General features: G+C 41.9%; 1 long non-coding RNA gene across 8 annotated transcripts in view; it reads right to left on the bottom strand.

Moving 5' to 3' along the window:
* The window catches only part of LOC132014254 (uncharacterized), a 268,817-nt gene that overhangs the window by 228,522 nt on the left and 22,647 nt on the right, over window positions 1-17,648 (bottom strand). For all 8 annotated transcript variants that reach the window (XR_009403259.1, XR_009403258.1, XR_009403255.1 and 5 more), the window contains one exon: window positions 12,010-12,181. This is a non-coding gene — a long non-coding RNA (uncharacterized LOC132014254). The remainder of the gene's footprint in view (window positions 1-12,009; window positions 12,182-17,648) is intronic.

The raw sequence follows: 17,648 nt of genomic DNA, 5'->3' as shown, positions 1-17,648 counted from the left end.
AGGTCAAGGTATGCTCTCAGCTCCACAAATGAAGCACCATGTCGCTCTTCAAGGAAGATTACGTGGTGCCAAGTGACCAAAAAGTTCTCAGAAATAGAAATCAGGGCCCCGGAACTGTAGTTTTGTTTTTGTCCTTTTCTATCATTTGGCTTAAGAATTTCCACGGAGCATCAGGTTTGGAAGGCATCTAGTTTTGGTTTTACTAACAGATGTATGTTTTTTATAGTTACCTTTGCATTTTAATGTACTTTACCAAAAAATAATAATAATTGACACAGCAAAGGTGCAAAATATAGTTTTAAAATAAGTATCTAGGGTGCCTGGGTGGCTCAGTGGTTAAGCCGCTGCCTTCGGCTCAGGTCATGATCTCAGGGTCCTGGGATCGAGTCCCGCGTCGGGCTCTCTGCTCGGCAGGGAGCCTGCTTCCTCCCCTCTCTCTCTCTGCCTCCCTCTCTGCCTACTTGTGATTTCTCTCTGTCAAATAAATAAATAAAATCTTTAAAAAATAAAAAAAATAAAAAATAAAATAAAAAGTATCTAAAAAAATGAATGAATTATTTAAGTGTTCAATAAATAATAGCACAGAGAATGCTGAAGCAAAAATTATGGGGGGGGGTTGCTGGTTCACAAAAGCAGCTCATTCATAAATCTGGTTGTTTAATTCCTCAGGCAACATGCAGGATGCCGTGCTTCAGCCTGACCTTGAACAGCTCCAAAGACCGAGCTATCCCAGTCTTCCTTTCCCTATGCGCCAGCCAGGTCTTTCCTCTTCTTCCTCTGTTTGTTTGTTTGTTTTTTGTTTTTGTTTTCCCATTAGTTTTGATTCTATCTTGTGATATCAAACAGAATTGTTCTCTTGGTTTTTTCTTCATGGCCGTCCTTTGCATACTTGAAGTCAGCAATCAAACCCTTCTCTTAATCTTCTGTTACTCAGGGCTGTTTCTACGGTCCTTTCTCATTGAGTATCTTTATATTCTCTCCTCTGTCATTTTATGAACAGAGAGAGAGAGTGCCCACATCTCAAGGGCATGCATTTCTCATGTAATCCACTTGTGACTGTTCCATAAGAATAATAAGTTTCAACAATTCTCGATGGCTCAAATTTTTGAAATTCTTACATAAAAATCACCTCATTTGACCCCTTCTGTAACTTTGTGAGGTGACAGAGAATACGAGCCCCATTGATCAGATTAGAAAACGAAAGGACAAAAATATTAAGGGATTTCTTTTAATGAGAAGATAAATAACTAAATTTCTAAGCATAAAAAAATGGAGACTCCATACACTTATATTTTGTTGTTTTCTGCTAAACCTGTTATTTATAGAGTCTTTGGTATCATGAAATTCACAGCCTACGATGTAAGATAAGACAGACAGAACCATTGGAAATGAACAGGAAGGAAATAAAAAAGTAAAAAATGAAAAAAGAATAAAAACATGGGATGTAGAGAGGGGCAGATGGGCAAACCAGAGGGAAATAATGCGTATAAATGATGTATAACATTATATTTGAGTATTTTAGAGTGGACTGTTTTTCCTCATATTGGCTCTTTATTTAGATTTATTTTTTAAAAAGATTGTATTTATTTATTTAGAGAGAGAGTGCCAGGGGAGGGGCAGAAGAAGAGGGAGAGAGAATCTCAAGCACATCTTTAACTGAGCCCAGAGCCCGATGTGGGACTCAATCCTACAACCCTGAGATCAGGATCTGAGCTAAAATCAAGAATCAGATGCTCACCCGACTGAGGTACCCAGGCTCGCCTTCATATTGGCTCCTGAACTCGAGCTCCCTCAAGTTAGAGCCTGCTGCTTATGTGGTACTGGGCAGGCTTCTCAGAAAATAAAACAAAATAAATATATTCTCCCTAAGGGAGTAAAGAAGTCTGAAGACCAGCCCTAGCCTTGGTGACTTGCTACGAGGAATTATATGAGTTAGTATACATACTTGTCCTCATAGCTCAGATTTATTGCAGTGAAAAGGATATAAAACAAAACTGGCAAAGATAAAGGAGAACAGAACAAAATGCAAAGGAAACCAAATGCAAGCTTCGAAGGGGCCTGCCGCACTGCTGTCACACAGGACACACTCAGTTCCTTCAGCAATGGGTTGTTGCAGCACATGGGGAATACTGTCTGCCCCAGAAGCTCCCTGGAGACTGGGACCTAAGTTTTTACTGGGAACTGGGCATATAAGCACCACTGCCTGGCATGTACCTATATTCCAGAATTCTAGAAGGACAGCATGTCTTCAGCATGAATAATACTGTTTGTATAAACAATTCAGGAACAGTGAGCCACTCTCATTAATGAGGGGCCATTTCAGATCAGTGTAAGGAACTCTTCACCATTCAAGCTCCCAGATGATGGCCACTGCCAATGTTACAAGCGAGACTTCCTAAGGCTAGTGCTCTCAAGCCTACATGTTAATATTCTTGCACACACAGTAAATGCTCCGTCAATCTTTACTATGATCCCAAGTTGATGAGGCTCTAGAACAGAATTTCTCTCTTCCTCTTAGGAAAAGGGAGCCCAGTCTGTTCCAGTAAATAAATACTAGGCATCAGAAATATACTGGGATAGCAGACAGAGGACAAAGAATAAGGCCAAGGAGCTAATGACTAAATCCAGCTGATGGGTACATAAATCTCTAGTCTCCTTGATGATCCCTAAAGAACATTATTTATCAGAACCACTTCAAAGTTAGTACTGGCAACTGAGCTATTTCTGCCCTTTAAATCCAACCTAAATCTTTCCTTCTTATTGAACTGGATCTTTCCATCTGGCGTAAGAAAGCCTTCTACTCCCTGTTGGGGTGCAGTTGGAGGCAGCCTTACAGATCATTGACATCCATGATGATGTCTACCCTGAGGTATATCAGGAAGGACGGAGCATGTGGGCCTCAGATCACCAGCGTAGGTTTTAAACTTTGATACATACAAAAGTAAATGATTCAGATTACTTGAGGAAAACATGTTAGGAGATCTGGTTTCCTTCAGAGAAAACAGAGTCACTAATTAGCTGTGTTTCCTTGGGCAATTAAACTGCCACACCTCAGTTTTTCTTATCTGTAAAATGGGCATGCGAAGCCCCTTCTGACTCAATACCCTCTGACATGATGGGTTACACACAACACTGTCATACACAATACCATGGGCATAATTAAAAAGTCGCAATGCTCTTAACTTGAATGCCTGTTATCCCACTCAGATTTAGGGGCCGGGTGACAGAAGGCAAGGGACTGGGGTGAAGGGGGGAATGATACCCAAAGAAAAAGTTATAGGGATGAAAAGAGCATCTAAATAAAAAAGAGGTCTTCCAAATATTCTCCCTACTCAGACACTTTTATTTAGATCATCTAGAACTATTTCTCTGTGCCCCAGCTGAACTTCCCCCCTCCTTGGTTTTTAATAATAAACCAGCACATTAATTTTTTAAAACAGGAAATGATAGGGCAAAGACTCCATAAACAGCTGAAATGTTAATCACACAAAGGCTCCCAAAGCAATTTCATTCTGGACTCCTCATGGTTATGCATTACAATAGGAATTTTCATCAGAACGCTAGCCCTAGGATAGGCTGCTAGGAAAATGACACCTACCACCAGCCTGAATCCCTGGACGGGCTCTTTGAAGAGGCAACCAGGGCAGAATGTTCCAAAAAATGCTTATGTATATGGTGGTGCTGGTGGGGGGAGGCAACAGACAAGGTACTTAACCCATGTTGAAAATACTGGGTACTCTGCATATATTATCTAAGCCGGTTTCAACAACTGACTCCTCACAAGGGCTAAGATTAGCATGCTCACTTCACAGATGAGGAAAATGAGGTTCAGAGAAGGAAGGTAACTTTCCCAACGACACACAGTCACATAACGTATTAGCGTTCCACTGATATGTTCTTACTGCATTAAAAAAATCACCACAATCTTGGCAGCTTAAAAAACACCATTGCATTATCTCATAGTTCTCATGGGTCAGGAGTTGGGACACCTGCTCCAGCTTCTCCACACTGAAATCAAGGTGAGGGCCAGAGCTGTGTGCCTACCTAGGGTTTGCAGCCCTCATCTGAGCTCCCTAGCTATTGGCAGAATTCATGTCGGGGAGTGGAGGTCACACACTCGCCTGCCCATATGGCTCCAGTAGGCAGTTTCCAACTTGGCTGTTTGCTCCTGGGCCAGTCAGTTTCTCCCACCACATGCCCCCAAGGATAATTTCCTGTTTGGTTCACTCAAAGTCAACTGGTTAGGAACCTGGTTACGGGAATGCTATCCAGTCATACCCACAGGCCCCATCTACACGCAGCTGGAGGGGTGAGGAGATGGGACAGCGTGTGGGATGCTGACAGTCACCTTAGAATTCCACTTACTGGGCAAAACGAGTCGATGGCAGAGTTGAGTAAGGCCTGACCTCAGGTCCGCTCACCTCCAAAGCCATGGAGCTACCTACACACCTGAGCCACCCTGGGTTGAAGCAGGAGCCTAGACAGATATTCCCAATAGTGGCAACTGGCTGAGAGAATGAGAAAAGATGGGCGAAGCCCCAGCTGGCCTGAGTTACTCAGAGGAAAGGGTGGTGGCAAGATCTGGGACCTAAGTTTCCCCGGCTAAGTGTCATCTCTGAACCAGATCATTCTGAGACTCCGCAAAAACAAATGTTCTCTGTGGTAAAGGCCCAAGAGCATCGGGAGGCATCTGACTTGCTCTGCCTCAGGGGTGACATTTCCTTACAGGTTGGATCCTCCCCAGGCTCTCCTCTTTCTGCTTATTCTTTTTTGCCACATTTAAAGAGTGTCCGCTAAGAGCCAAGGACTGAGAGTCACTGAGGATCCACAGATAAAAAGACAAGGCCCTGCCCCCAAGAGTTTTTGATCTTAAGTTGTGGGAAAGGGATGAAAGTGAATAGATATAAATGTGTCCAGGGAAATATCTATGTATATACAAATGACAAGTTAGAGAGGAAGGAGCTACAGCTGCCTGGGAAGGTTCTAGAGAGTTCCATCTGACTCTAAAGAGGAAGAGGTTGTTGAGTGGATTAGATGGGAGGCCGAGGTTGGGTATGGAGGGTAGTCGAGGCAGAGGAAACATCTTCCTTAAAACCCTTCAGGGGCTCCCCATTGACTCTTCAGATAAAACCCAGGGCCTGAATATGACTTAGAAGTTCCTACTTGACCCTGTGTTTCCTTCCTTTCCAGACAATGCCCCCTCCCCCCTTAATATCTGCAGTCTGGCTTCATCACTGGTCTTTCACTGGTGTGGTTTCCTCTCCTGGAACATTCTTCACCAGTATACTTAATTCCCCAACCTATCTTTTTTTTTTTTTTTTTTTTAAGATTTTATTTATTTGACAGAGAGAGACACACTCAGAGAGGGAACACAAGCAGGGGAAGTGGGAGAGGGAAAAGCAGGCTCTCCTCTGAGCAGGGAGCATGATGCGGGGCTTGATCCCAGGACCCTGGGATCATGACCTGAGCTGAAGGCCGACGTTTAATGACTGAGCCACCCAGACGCCCCTCCCTGACCTCTCTTTACACACACACACACACACACACACACACACACACACTTCTCCCATCTAATCACTATTTACTCTTCAGCTCTTGGATTTGACGTCACTTCCTCGAGAAAGCCTCCCTTGGTGCCAAAGCTCTGATTTAAAATGCTTACTGTAGATGCGACTACCACACTGTGTGATTACCAGCATGTCATTTATCCGTGGGTCTGGACCTGTCTCCTTGAGGCCACTGGAAGATATAATAGGACCGACTTAAGGGACCATGTTTATCTCCTCACTCTGGCATCTCCAGGGATTACCGTCACTTAGTAGGTGATCAAAAACTATTTGTTGGATAAATAGATAAAGGGCACAGAGGCAACCTTGTTCATGGAAGAAAATTAAAGGCATCATAGACTAAATGGAAACAAAATTAATCAAATCTTCCATATCCTACTGCCTACACATGACATAGACATTAGGAGGGAATTCATATATTTAAATTATATATACAACATACGCATGTATATATGTGTATATATCCTACATACATATGCACATATCCATATACACACATATATATGTATATATTAAATATACATGTATATGAAAGTACTTAAATGAGGATTAGAGAAAAGAGACCATTTTGGTGTTTTTACTGTGTTATGATAGTCACCATACAGTATATCATTAGTTTCTGATGTAGTGTTCCATGATACATTGTTTGCGTATAACACCCAGAGCTCCATGCAATATGTGCCCTCCTAATACCCACCACAGGGTTAACCCACTTCCCTACCCACTGCCCTCCCTTCTAAAACCCTCAGTTTGTTTCCCAGAGTCCATAGTCTCTCATGGTTCACCCCCCCCCCAACTCTGATTTCTCCCCCTTCATTTTTCCCTTCCTTCTCCTAATGGCCTCCATGTTATTCCTTATGTTCCACAAATAAGTGAAACCATATGATAATTGGCTTTTTCTGCTTGGCTTATTTCACTTAGCATAATCTCCTCCAGTCCCAACCATGTTGATGCAAAAGTTGAGTATTCATCCTTTCTGATGGCTGAGTAATATTTTATTGTGTATATGGACCACATCCAATTTAGGCATTCATCTGTCGAAGGGCATCTTGGGTCTTTCCACAGTTTGGCTATTGTGGACATTGCTGCTATGAACACTGAGGTCCATGTGGCCCTTCTTTTCACTACATTTTTATCTTTGGGGTAAATACCCAGTAGTTCAATTGCAGGGTCATAGGGAAACTCTATTTTTAATTTCTTAAGGAATCTCCACACTGTTTTCCAAAGTGGCTGCACCAATTTGCATTCCCAACAACAGTGTAAGAAGGTTCCCCTTTCTGCACAACTTCTCCCAACTCGTGTTGTTTCTTGCCTTATCAAATGTTGCCATTCTAACTGGTGTAAGGTGGTATCTCAGTGTGGTTTTGATTTGAATTTCCCTGTTGGCTAGTGATGATCAACACTTTTCATGTATCTGTTAGCCATTTGTATGTCTTCTTTGGACAAGTGTCTGCTCATGTCTTCAGCCCATTTTTTTACTTTATCTGTTTTTTGGGTATTGAGTTTGAGAAGTTCTTTATAGATCTTGGATATCAGCCCTTTGTCTGTAGTGTCATTTGCAAATAGCTTCTCCCATTCTGTGGGTTGCATCTTTGCTTTGTTGACTGTTTCCTTCACTGTGTAGAAGCTTTCATCTTGATGAAGTCCCAAAGGTTCATTTTCGCTTTTGTTTCTCTTGTCTTTGGAGACGTGTCTTGAAAGAAGTTGCTGTGGCTGATGTCAAAGAGGTTACTGTCTATGTTCTCCTCCAGGATTTTGATGGATTCCTCCAGGATTTTGATGGATCCCTCTTCTTAAAAAAAAGGTTTAGAATTCTGATTTTTTGTTGGAATCATAATCAAGAAATCAGAACTGCTTTTCATAGTCAGCCATTCCCAGAATGTTGTTTTGCCGTGATCACCAATGATCCACAGAACTGCAGTGGCTTAAAACAAAGGTTTATTTCTTGCTCAAAATGCATGATCATTAACTACTCCAAATATCAGTCACTCCAGACTCAGGCTGAGAGAACATCCTCTAACTCAGATATGTCTGTGGCCATCGTACAGAGAAGAGACATCACAAACCTAATATCCTCATCTTAGAAGTGACATAGGTGACTTCCATCTGTATTCCATTAATTAAAGCATGTTGACATGGCCACTCCTGACTTCAACAGGGCAGAGACCTATAAATCTCACACAAGGAGGGGTTCTTCAAGGAAGAAGTGGGAAAGTGAAATATTTGATAAACGATAATATTGTCCTTCACACCAGGGATCGTCAGGCTATAACTGTCTTTTCTGACATTTGGATTTTCCCTTTTCATTTATTGGCAATTAAACTTTCAGTACTGCTCTGCCATTGGAGTAAAGAAGACAAGCCAAGGTTCTAAAGAGAAAGAATCAGAATGCCCGAGTTGGAACAGTCCATACAGTGCACATAGACACAGCACTACATTTTATGAATATGAAAACTGGCTCAGAGAAGCTGCTGCCTTCCCCAAGGGAACCCTGCATCATGTGAGGGCTAAGGCCAAGTCCCAAACCCCTGGTTCCAGAACTTAGGCACATTCTTTCATTGCCCACCTAAGATAACCCAACTTACTGTCTACAAATCAGACCCACAGCTTTGCACAGCACAGATACAGTTCCTGCCCCTGAACCTGACTCATGGTCCTGCTAAGAGAACCCACCACCCACCCACCCTCAGTGCAATGGGCTTCCATGGAGCTTTTCTCCAGTTGTCCTCACTTCGTTGAGACAGGCTGTAATTATGCTCAGTTCTTTGCCTGTTTTATAGCTTGGCTCTGATATAATAAGAACATCTGCAATAAAAACATCTATGGGGTTTTGTTTCCTTCTGTATAAATTCATTGTCTGGAATCTGACAGCCCCATGTCTTGGTGATTTATCAGAATTAGTCCATTTAGGAAGGAGTGCCTTGCTCTACTGAAACCTGCTCTCTTTATTTTAGCCAAACCCTTGTATTGTCAGGCAGCTTCAAGTAAGCTCCTGTATCTATTTCAAAGTAAAACGGACAGACAGACAAACAAACAAACAAAAACAATTCTTCTAAAGCCTCTCTACTCTAATCTTTTTCACAGTTCTTGATTGTATAATGAACACTGTTTCTTCCTCATCATTTTCTTCCCCAATGACATTCCGTGTAACTTGACTACATAATCCAAAGGCTACCTTCACTTATGAATTAGTCAAATCTAATAGGTGGCAGAAAATGTAATGAAACACAGAGCTATTTTTAAAGAATAAAGTGTGGTGTATTTAGACTTTTGCCCTCAGTTCCTACCATAAGTTTTTCAATACATCATGGATTTTATGTCCTTCAAATTGTCTATGTAAAAACAAGGAGCACATACTCCAATGTTCTCAAATCCTTAAGAAAAAAAGATATGTGCATACTAATGCAAAATACTAGCATTTTGTTCATTCTCTGATTTTTGAGTCCATTATTTTACTATCTCTTTTTCTATTTTTGATACATTTAGGGATATACTCTTTTTCTTCTAATATATTCATGGTATTGATGCACAAGGCTTAGTGCTAAGAACTGAGCAAACAGTAGACACGTAGAGGAGTCTGAAAAATGGAGACTGGGTGATTCTAAGAAATGAAATAAATGTTCTGTGCCTGCAGAGACGTTAAAGAATATTTTCTGCTAATTTCAGGATTTGGAGTCCAAAAGGTTAGTTTTGGGGTCCCCTTGCCCTAAATTGGGTTTTGATGCCCTCTCCTCATTGACTGGCTCTGGCAAAGGATACAGAGAAGTAAGTAGTTTATGTGGCTTTTCTCTGAACAGCTCCTAGGAATTTGATAAGTGGATTCACCTTCTAATGATTTGTTGTTCTGCAATTTATAACCACACATTCACATATATAACACAGGTGTAGTATTTCTCTGCGGGTTCTCCAACATAAATACACTAAATGATGTCATGGTGGACATGGGAAATTCTTCAGAGAAAGCCAACGTGGCATACAGAATCCAGATGTTGGGAGCACATCTGGATAAGCAGACTACGCTGAAAGGCTGCTCTGTATCTACAATGTCAGAGTGTGGAAAAGCTGAAAAGCCTCATTGTTTGAAGAGGACTATCCACCAGTGAGTGGATGGATGACAGGACTAGGATGAAGAAGCCATCGCTATGCCCTAAAGATCTAGAAACTTCACCTGGTCCATGATTTCATGTCCACAGCTCAGCTTTCTATCTGGTTGTGGTAACTGTGCTATGACCCTTTCTGTCTGTGCCTCAAAGCAGCTGACATGATATAAAATGCATTAACACCACGATTCTAAACTATGGTATCTTTTACGTATTAATTATCCTCCAGAATGTAAGGATAGCCCAGGTTCACTGTAGAAACACTGGGAAATAAGAAAAGCATAAAGAAGAAAAACTGCATGATACCCTATTGCTCAGACATAAAACTTTTAAAATATTTGGTAATTTCCTTTTAGCTTTTTTTCCCTAGGGTATCCCCATCTGTATCTCCCTATCTGCATACCCACATACAGAACCTCCCAAATATACACACACACACACACACACACTCACACACTCGGAGGAAGGCATTTTCCATAACTTACTACAAAATTATTTAGCCATTTTACTTCTTAGTTTTCTTACTTGCAAAATGTGGATAAAAATAATGCCTACTTCCCACAACTAGTATAACAATAAAATGAATGAGTTAGTATATGTAAATGCTTAAAACCTTATCCGGCCATAAAGGATACTCAATAAATGTTGGTTACTATTATTTTATACTGTATATAAAGTAAATATATGTTACTGTTTTCCTTTTTTAACTTAGTATAATACAGTCTCCCCACCTTCACTGCTATAACCCTCATCTAAGCTAGCATCTTCCCTCTCTTGAATTACTGCAATGATCATTTACTTGATGTCCCCAGTGGGACCTACCATCTAGTATCCATAGAGTAAATAGGACCATTTGTCACAAATATAAATCAGACCATATTGCTCTCCTGCTTAAAACCTTCCAATGGTAATTTCCAGTTACACACAGAACAAAATATACATTTCTTACTCTATTTATCATTGAGGGATCGGATTCCAATTCATGTCTTAGAATCCTGGTTCCAATAGCCCAACCAAACAGGAATCTGGAGGTAGGTTTTTTGAATGAGAGTAATAGCCACATGGCCCCTTCAAGTTCCCAGGTACTTTTTATGCTCCAAAATTATTAGCCCAAAGCTCTCAGGTTCATGGTTACAAGGCTCTGCTCCATTTCTAGGATGTAGTCCATGTTCCAGAGAGAAAGGAGTTAAAGGGCAAAAGTGAAAGTCCTTCTTCTACACACTGGTTTTACTGGACATCTTTATTGGCAAGGAAGTGCCCCAAACCTCCTAATCCCTACTTTAGGAGCAAGAGCAATATTTTTAACTACATGTATCAATGCTTGATACTAAACTGGTTGCCTCCATGGGAAAGGAGAGATGGGAAGTCAGGGTGAGCATCCAGTGGTTATCTGCCAGCCACTGGTTGGCAACATCCTTCCTCTTACCCACCTGTCCTACCTCTCCCCTTGACACCTATGCCCAGCCACACCAGCCTTAGTCCTTGGTATGCACCAAACAATTGTCAGCCTCAAAAAAGGTCATTAGTGGGGCACCTGGGTGGCTCAGTGGGTTAAGCCTCTGCCTTCAGCTCAGGTCATGATCCCAGAATCCTGGGATCAAGCCCCGCATCGGGCTCTCTGCTCTGCAGGGGGCCTGCTTCTCTTTCTGCCTCTCTGCCTACTTGTGATCTCTCTGTCAAATAAATAAATAAAATATTAAAAAAAAAACTTTTTAAAAAAAGGTCATTAGTCTTTGCTTTCCTTTCTGCCTAAAACATTCTACCAGTGGCTGCTACGTGGCTGGCACGTGGCTGGCACATGGCTGGCTCCTTCTCTTCATCAGGTCTTAGTGGAAATGTAACCTCTCCAGGGAGTCTTACTTGATTCTCTGTGCAAGGTCACCCTCTTCATTGCCCCCCACCCAACTGGCTTTATAGCACTTATTGCTAATTGAAATTACTCTGCTTATTAATTTATTTGCTCATTGTCTGTCTCTTTGACCAGGACATAAGATGCAAGAGGGCTGGGCTTCACTCCCAACTATACATCCAGTGCTCAGAACAGAGCCCGGAACCTAGGAAGCATTAGATACAGTGAACAAATGCCGAATGCATTACAGTACTTTCTGTTTTCATTAAATGCTATTCAAGAGATTTAACATCTGTAAAATATTCCACTGAATAAATATAACACTATTAACTACTTTCCATGGCTTGCTATTGAGTAATAGTCCCCTCGACGTCCACATCATAATCCCAGGAACTGGAGAATGTTACCTGATAGAGCGAAATCTGCTTTGCAGACATGAATAAATTAAGGATCTTAACGTTAAGAGATTAATCTTAAAAAAAGAGGATATTACCTTGGATTATCTTCACGGACCTGAAGTAATCACCAGTCCTCCGGAAAGGGATGCAGGGGGAGTCAGAGTTGGAGGAGAAGGCAACATGATGACAGAATCAGAGACTGAAACGATGAGCTTTGAACACGGACGGGGGGGCCACAAGCCAAGGAAAATAGGGGGGCCAATAGAGCTGAAAAAGACAAAGAAACAAGATGCCTTCAGAGACCCCACAACGAACCAACCCTCACACTGCAGAAGCCCCTTTCAAGTAATTGACTTGAACAATGAGAACTTGAGTAAGGCAGAAGGGCCCACAGGGGCCCCCGTCCCCTGGCTGAATCCAAGCAGACCCAGAGGCAACCCATCTCAAAATATCCATAAACCCTAGCTGACCAATGGGCTAATTACACCCGGACATAGATGCTAAAAAAGGACCACTGCATACATTGCCATACCTCCTCGCCTTCCCATACCTCCTTCTCTACAGCCTTGCCCAGACAGTCTCTCCTTGGCTATCCTGCTCGCTGCTCCCTTGCAAAGTATTCAATAAACTTCTATGTCCTTTGTTCTGCCTGGGGTGAATTCTTTCACCACCCAGGAAGCTGGCCTCCACCCAATCAGGTCACCACCTCCCACCCCACCCCCACACACTTTGACTTGAGCCCAGCGAAACTGATGGCAGACTTGTGACCTCCAGAACTTCAAGAGTGAGCATGTGTTTTAAAGTCACTAAATCTAACGCAATCTGTTAGAACAACAATAGGAAGCAAATACAGACCTGTAGGGTTTTTCTCCCCCCCCCAAGTATTTATTACTGTCATGAAGTTGTAAGAACTTCATTTTACAGATATTTTTGTCTGCCTTTCCAAAGATTCCATTAGAACCGTTTCCTAGAGGCACCACTCCAGTAAGCTGGCATCACCAGACAACCTCCCCGGCTGTGGCTGTACATAAATGCCTGATCAACCTTGCTGTTTAGAAGCCGGTTCTTCTGAACTATAGCCACGGGGCCCTACAGGGAATTAACTCACTTCATGGAACAACCACACAAACCCAATGAGATGGCTTTCCAGGGGAAACAAGGCGTATAAAAAATAAGGCAAAACAAGGGTGCTTTTCCTCTATTTTTCCTTCTTAGTGTTAACATAATAACATAGAGGTGGGGAGCAGGAAGGGGTTAAAATATAAGACCAGAAAAAGCTCAAGTTCAGTTCCAAAGATCTACACACCTTTGATACCTGCCAGATGGGCCTTTGAAGTGGAAAGCAGGATCAGTTCCCTAAGGGAAGGCTGACACACAAGTCCTGACCTGTGAATTAATCAGAGAAGCCTCTGGATGCCAGCACAAAAGGGTGTGGGACAGGGTGAGGTCTGTTAACAGGCTGCTTCGTTGTGGGGTGTGTCCATGACAAAAGAGAGAAATACCTTACTTGGGGGCCAAGTGACAGGTGTGGGCTGCTGCAGGGTGAGTCTGTCAATGACCCTCCCTCTGCACTACAAAAGGAGCCTGTTGCAAATAATTCAGTATGGAAACTCATGGAGGATTAACTTCAGTGTTCTCCAAAATCTCCCTGCATCCCACCCCAGAACGTGTTTCAGACACCAGCAGCACTGCCATCGCAAGGGAGTTTGTTAAGAATGCAGATCTCGAGCAGCGGTCCAGACGTGGGCAATCGGGGACTGCATCTTAACTGTACTGCCGTGTGCTTCTTAGGCACATTAAAGTTTGAAAACATCAGTCCTAGAGTCTAAGCTGCACAGAGGCAGAGCCTCTGTGGGCTCTGTTCAGCGCAATACTGTGTGCTACAAACACAGCCCAGCATTACTCAGAGGAGCTCCATAAATATTTGTTTTATCAATGATTAAATAAGTGAATGCACCAAGGCTTACATGCTGAAGACGAGTTTGGAAAGAGTTGGGACTGGTATATTGCAGTCTTTGCATTTTACACACACACATATGTGCATGCATGCACACACGTATTAAAGTCAAAGAATATTTTTTTGAACCCATACTTCAGGTGCATGAGCACAGCCTAAATAGAAGGAGCTATAAGAGAACTTCTCGGGGCGCCTGGGTGGCTCAGTGGGTTAAAGCCTCTGCCTTCAGCTCGGGTCATGATCCCAGGGTCCTGGGATCGAGCCCTGAATCTGGCTCCCTGCTCAGCGGGGAGCCTGCTTCCTCCTCTCTCTCTGCCGCCTGCCTTCCTTGCCTACTTGTGATCTCTGTCTATCAAATAAATAAATAAAATCTTTAAAAAAAAAAAAAAAGAAGAAGAACTTCTCTTCTGGCTGTTGGAAAAGCCAAAATCCAGGAAAGAGGTTAAGATAATGAGACAGGAACAGGCAGGAATAGGTAGAGAGAAAAAGATGGAGGGTTCCATGATCAGACTCACAGAAATCCCCAAAACGTGGAGGTGTAAGGAAACCAGAGAAAACAGAACAGTCCAGACCACCGTGGCCTAGGTGTCCGAGGGGGGAGTCTTATTTATGACAGTCTCTTGTGGTTGACAGAAAATAAAGAGATCTTACAAGAAGTAAGCCATTAAAGATGTTATTACTAGTCCTGCTTACACAAAGGTGCTGTCAGTGGATAAGTCAACAAGACTTACAATCCCTAGTTAACTTTCTATAAAAGACCAACCCTAAAAGCCCTCAGTGGGAACCCTGTCGGGACCCCTCTCACTCCTGAGAGTGTTTTCTGTATCCTCACTTAATAAACTTCTGTTGCTTTAGTCACTCTCTTTTGTCTGCCAGATTCATTCTTCAACTCCGTGAGACAGGAACCCAGCCCTCCTGCATCAATAAAAGGGCTGGAATGAGCCTGGAGAAGTTACTCTCACAGCTGAGAAAAGGATGTAGGTCTATGGTTCATCCTACTATGAAAAAAGTGATGCCCCATGTTGGGCAAAAATGGATCAAGACTCTGAAGGGAATGAGAACCCGGGATCCTGAACCAGAAGGGATCTGGGGAGGCTGGCTTTAAATATGGGTACCACAGACCTGAGATTCCTCCTCTGTTCTGCATATAAATGCAACACTGTGGACTTCTGAGAATCATTCCTTACAGATAGCACTCATGTCACCCTGGCCCTGACAGCCTGAAGACTTGAAGCATCCCATGAGCCTCCCAGATTGCTGAGTGATCCCAGCACAAGATCACCTCCGTGATGACTGAGACTTCGCTTTCTTTCATCCTTGTAATAGAAAGACTGAGTCAGACTTCATTTCACATAAAGAAATAAAGAAGTCTGACATTTTCCTTGTTTAATATTTCCTTTTAATTTTTTATTATGAAAATTTTAAATGGACACAGACTGCAGAAAGGCAAAATATATAATGACCCCTCATTACCTACCATCTAGCTTCAAGAACTATCAATTTATTGCTAAACTTGTTTTATGTGGATCTCCCATCCTCCATCCTGGTTATTTTATTTCATTTTTATTAACAGCTATATGAAGGTATAATATTCATAGTGTTCACCCATAATAAAGGTACAAGTCAATAATTTTTAGTAAAAGCATACAGATGTTCAAATGTCACCACAATCTACTTTTAAAACATTTTTATCACCCTCATCACCCTGAGACTCTCTTCTCCTCCCAGACTTTTGTGCCTTTTTACAGTCAATTCCCAGACCAGCCCCAGCAAATGATCTCCTTTGGTCCCTAGAGATCACCTCTTCTGGATACTTCATATATATATGGAGAATTACATGATACGTGATCTTTTGTTTCTGGATTTCTTCAGTTAGCATAGTTCTTGAGGTTTCTCCACGTTGTAGCGTAACTAAGTAGTTCCTTTCTTTTTATTACTGGGGAGTATTCCAATGGGTGATGGTACCATGTTTTGTTTATGTGTTTACATGGTGATGGGCATTTGGATCTAGTCTGAGGTTTTGTGTTATAGCAACACTATGAATATCCATTTAAAAATGTTGTGTATTATATTTTCATTTTTCTTAGGTAGATACTTCAGTGTGGAATTGCTGAGTCATACGGTAGCTTTCTAAGAACCTGAGAACCCGTCATTCGAAGTGGTTGCACCATTTTACCTCCCACCAGTACCGTGTGAGTTTCAGTTTCTCCACATCCTGCTCAACACTTACTTTTGTCTCTTTTTTATTATAGCCATTCTAGTGCATTGGAGAACTAACATTTTCCAACTCATGAACATGGAATGCTTCTCCATTCATTTAGCTCCTCTTTAACTCTTTCCACCAATGTTTTATAATTTTCAAGGTTCACGTCTCACTCTCCCTCTGTTAAATTTATTCCTCAGTACTTTATTCTTCTTGGTGTTATTGTGAATGCAATTGTTTTCTAAATCTCATTGTCAGATTGCTCATTGCCAGTACGTAAAATTACAATTGATTTTTGTAAATCGATCTTGTATCCTCTGACCTTGATGAACTCACTTATTTCCAGTATTTTTTTTTTTTTTTTCTGGAGATTTCCATAGAACTTTTCCCCGACAGGTTTTGTTTTTTTTTTTTTTTTTTTTTTTTTTTGCGTTGTGTGTTTATGCAATAAAATTCAAAGCAAACCAATTTTAAATTGAACAAATTAGAGTGCACCCAAAATCGTTCCAATTATATTATTGTGCATTGCATATGCCTAAAGGGCAGAGTGAGGGAGGTGTCACTGGGTCATGCTGGGAATCACAGGTCATCTGCAGCCTCCCTTTGCATTTCCACAACCTTCTGAGATAGTCTTTCAGTTGGGGGTTTTGTCAAAATGCGCCTATCCCTATAGGATTGAGTCAGAGGGGGAAATCACTGAGAACCGCTGCCTTCAGAAGACTGCTAGGCCTGAGACATGTCCTTAAAGGAGATTCTAGGGAGTCAGATGTGGTCCTGAAGAGCGGGAGCAGCTTGAGGGGAAAAAAATAACAGAAGACAATGTATTTTGGCATTCCCTTGTGAAAAGTATAAAAATGTAAGAAGAGGCATTTTCCTTACTTCAGAGAGGGTCTAGATAAAACTGGCAAATTTGGCCTTTTGAATCCTGCACACAGTATACAATTCAAAGAACTGGATAAAGTTAATGAAAAAAGAGGTATGGCAGGGCGCCTGGGTGGCTCAGTGGGTTAAGCCACTGCCTCCGGCTCAGGTCATGATCTCAGGGTCCTGGGATTGAGTCCCGCATCGGGCTCTCTGCTCAGCAAGGGAGCCTGCTTCCTCCTCTCTCTCTCTGTCTGCCTCTCTGCCTACTTGTGATCTCTCTCTGTCAAATAAATAAATAAAATCTTAAAAAAAAAAAAAAAGAGGTATGGCAATGCCTAACTTATTGCCATAAAAGTCCCCAAAACCCTAATACCGTACTATAATTGAATCGCAACCTATCATTAAGTTAGTGTGTATAAAGCACTTAGCTCAGATTTGGTTAATAGTAAATGTTCCAAAGATGGCAGTAGTTCATATTATCACTTATATATTACTTTTGCAACTGAGAGGAGAGGTGATCTGCAATTGTCTATAACCAGTATTTGTAATGCTAAGGGCAGTTCCCTGATCAATCTGATGGTCATTTCAAAGACAATCATTATGAGGCTCTGGAAGTAGAAAAGGCAGTTCAGGGTAGAGGTGGGCTTCAGAGGTAAAGGCTAAGAAAGATGAAAAACACCAAAACATGTGCTGACCACCCACGGCAATTC

Source organism: Mustela nigripes, chromosome 3 (assembly GCF_022355385.1).
Source record: "Mustela nigripes isolate SB6536 chromosome 3, MUSNIG.SB6536, whole genome shotgun sequence".
NCBI classification, from domain to species: domain Eukaryota; kingdom Metazoa; phylum Chordata; class Mammalia; order Carnivora; family Mustelidae; genus Mustela; species Mustela nigripes.
Note: the sequence above shows the minus strand (reverse complement) of the source record. Positions and strands in the feature narration are given on the sequence as shown.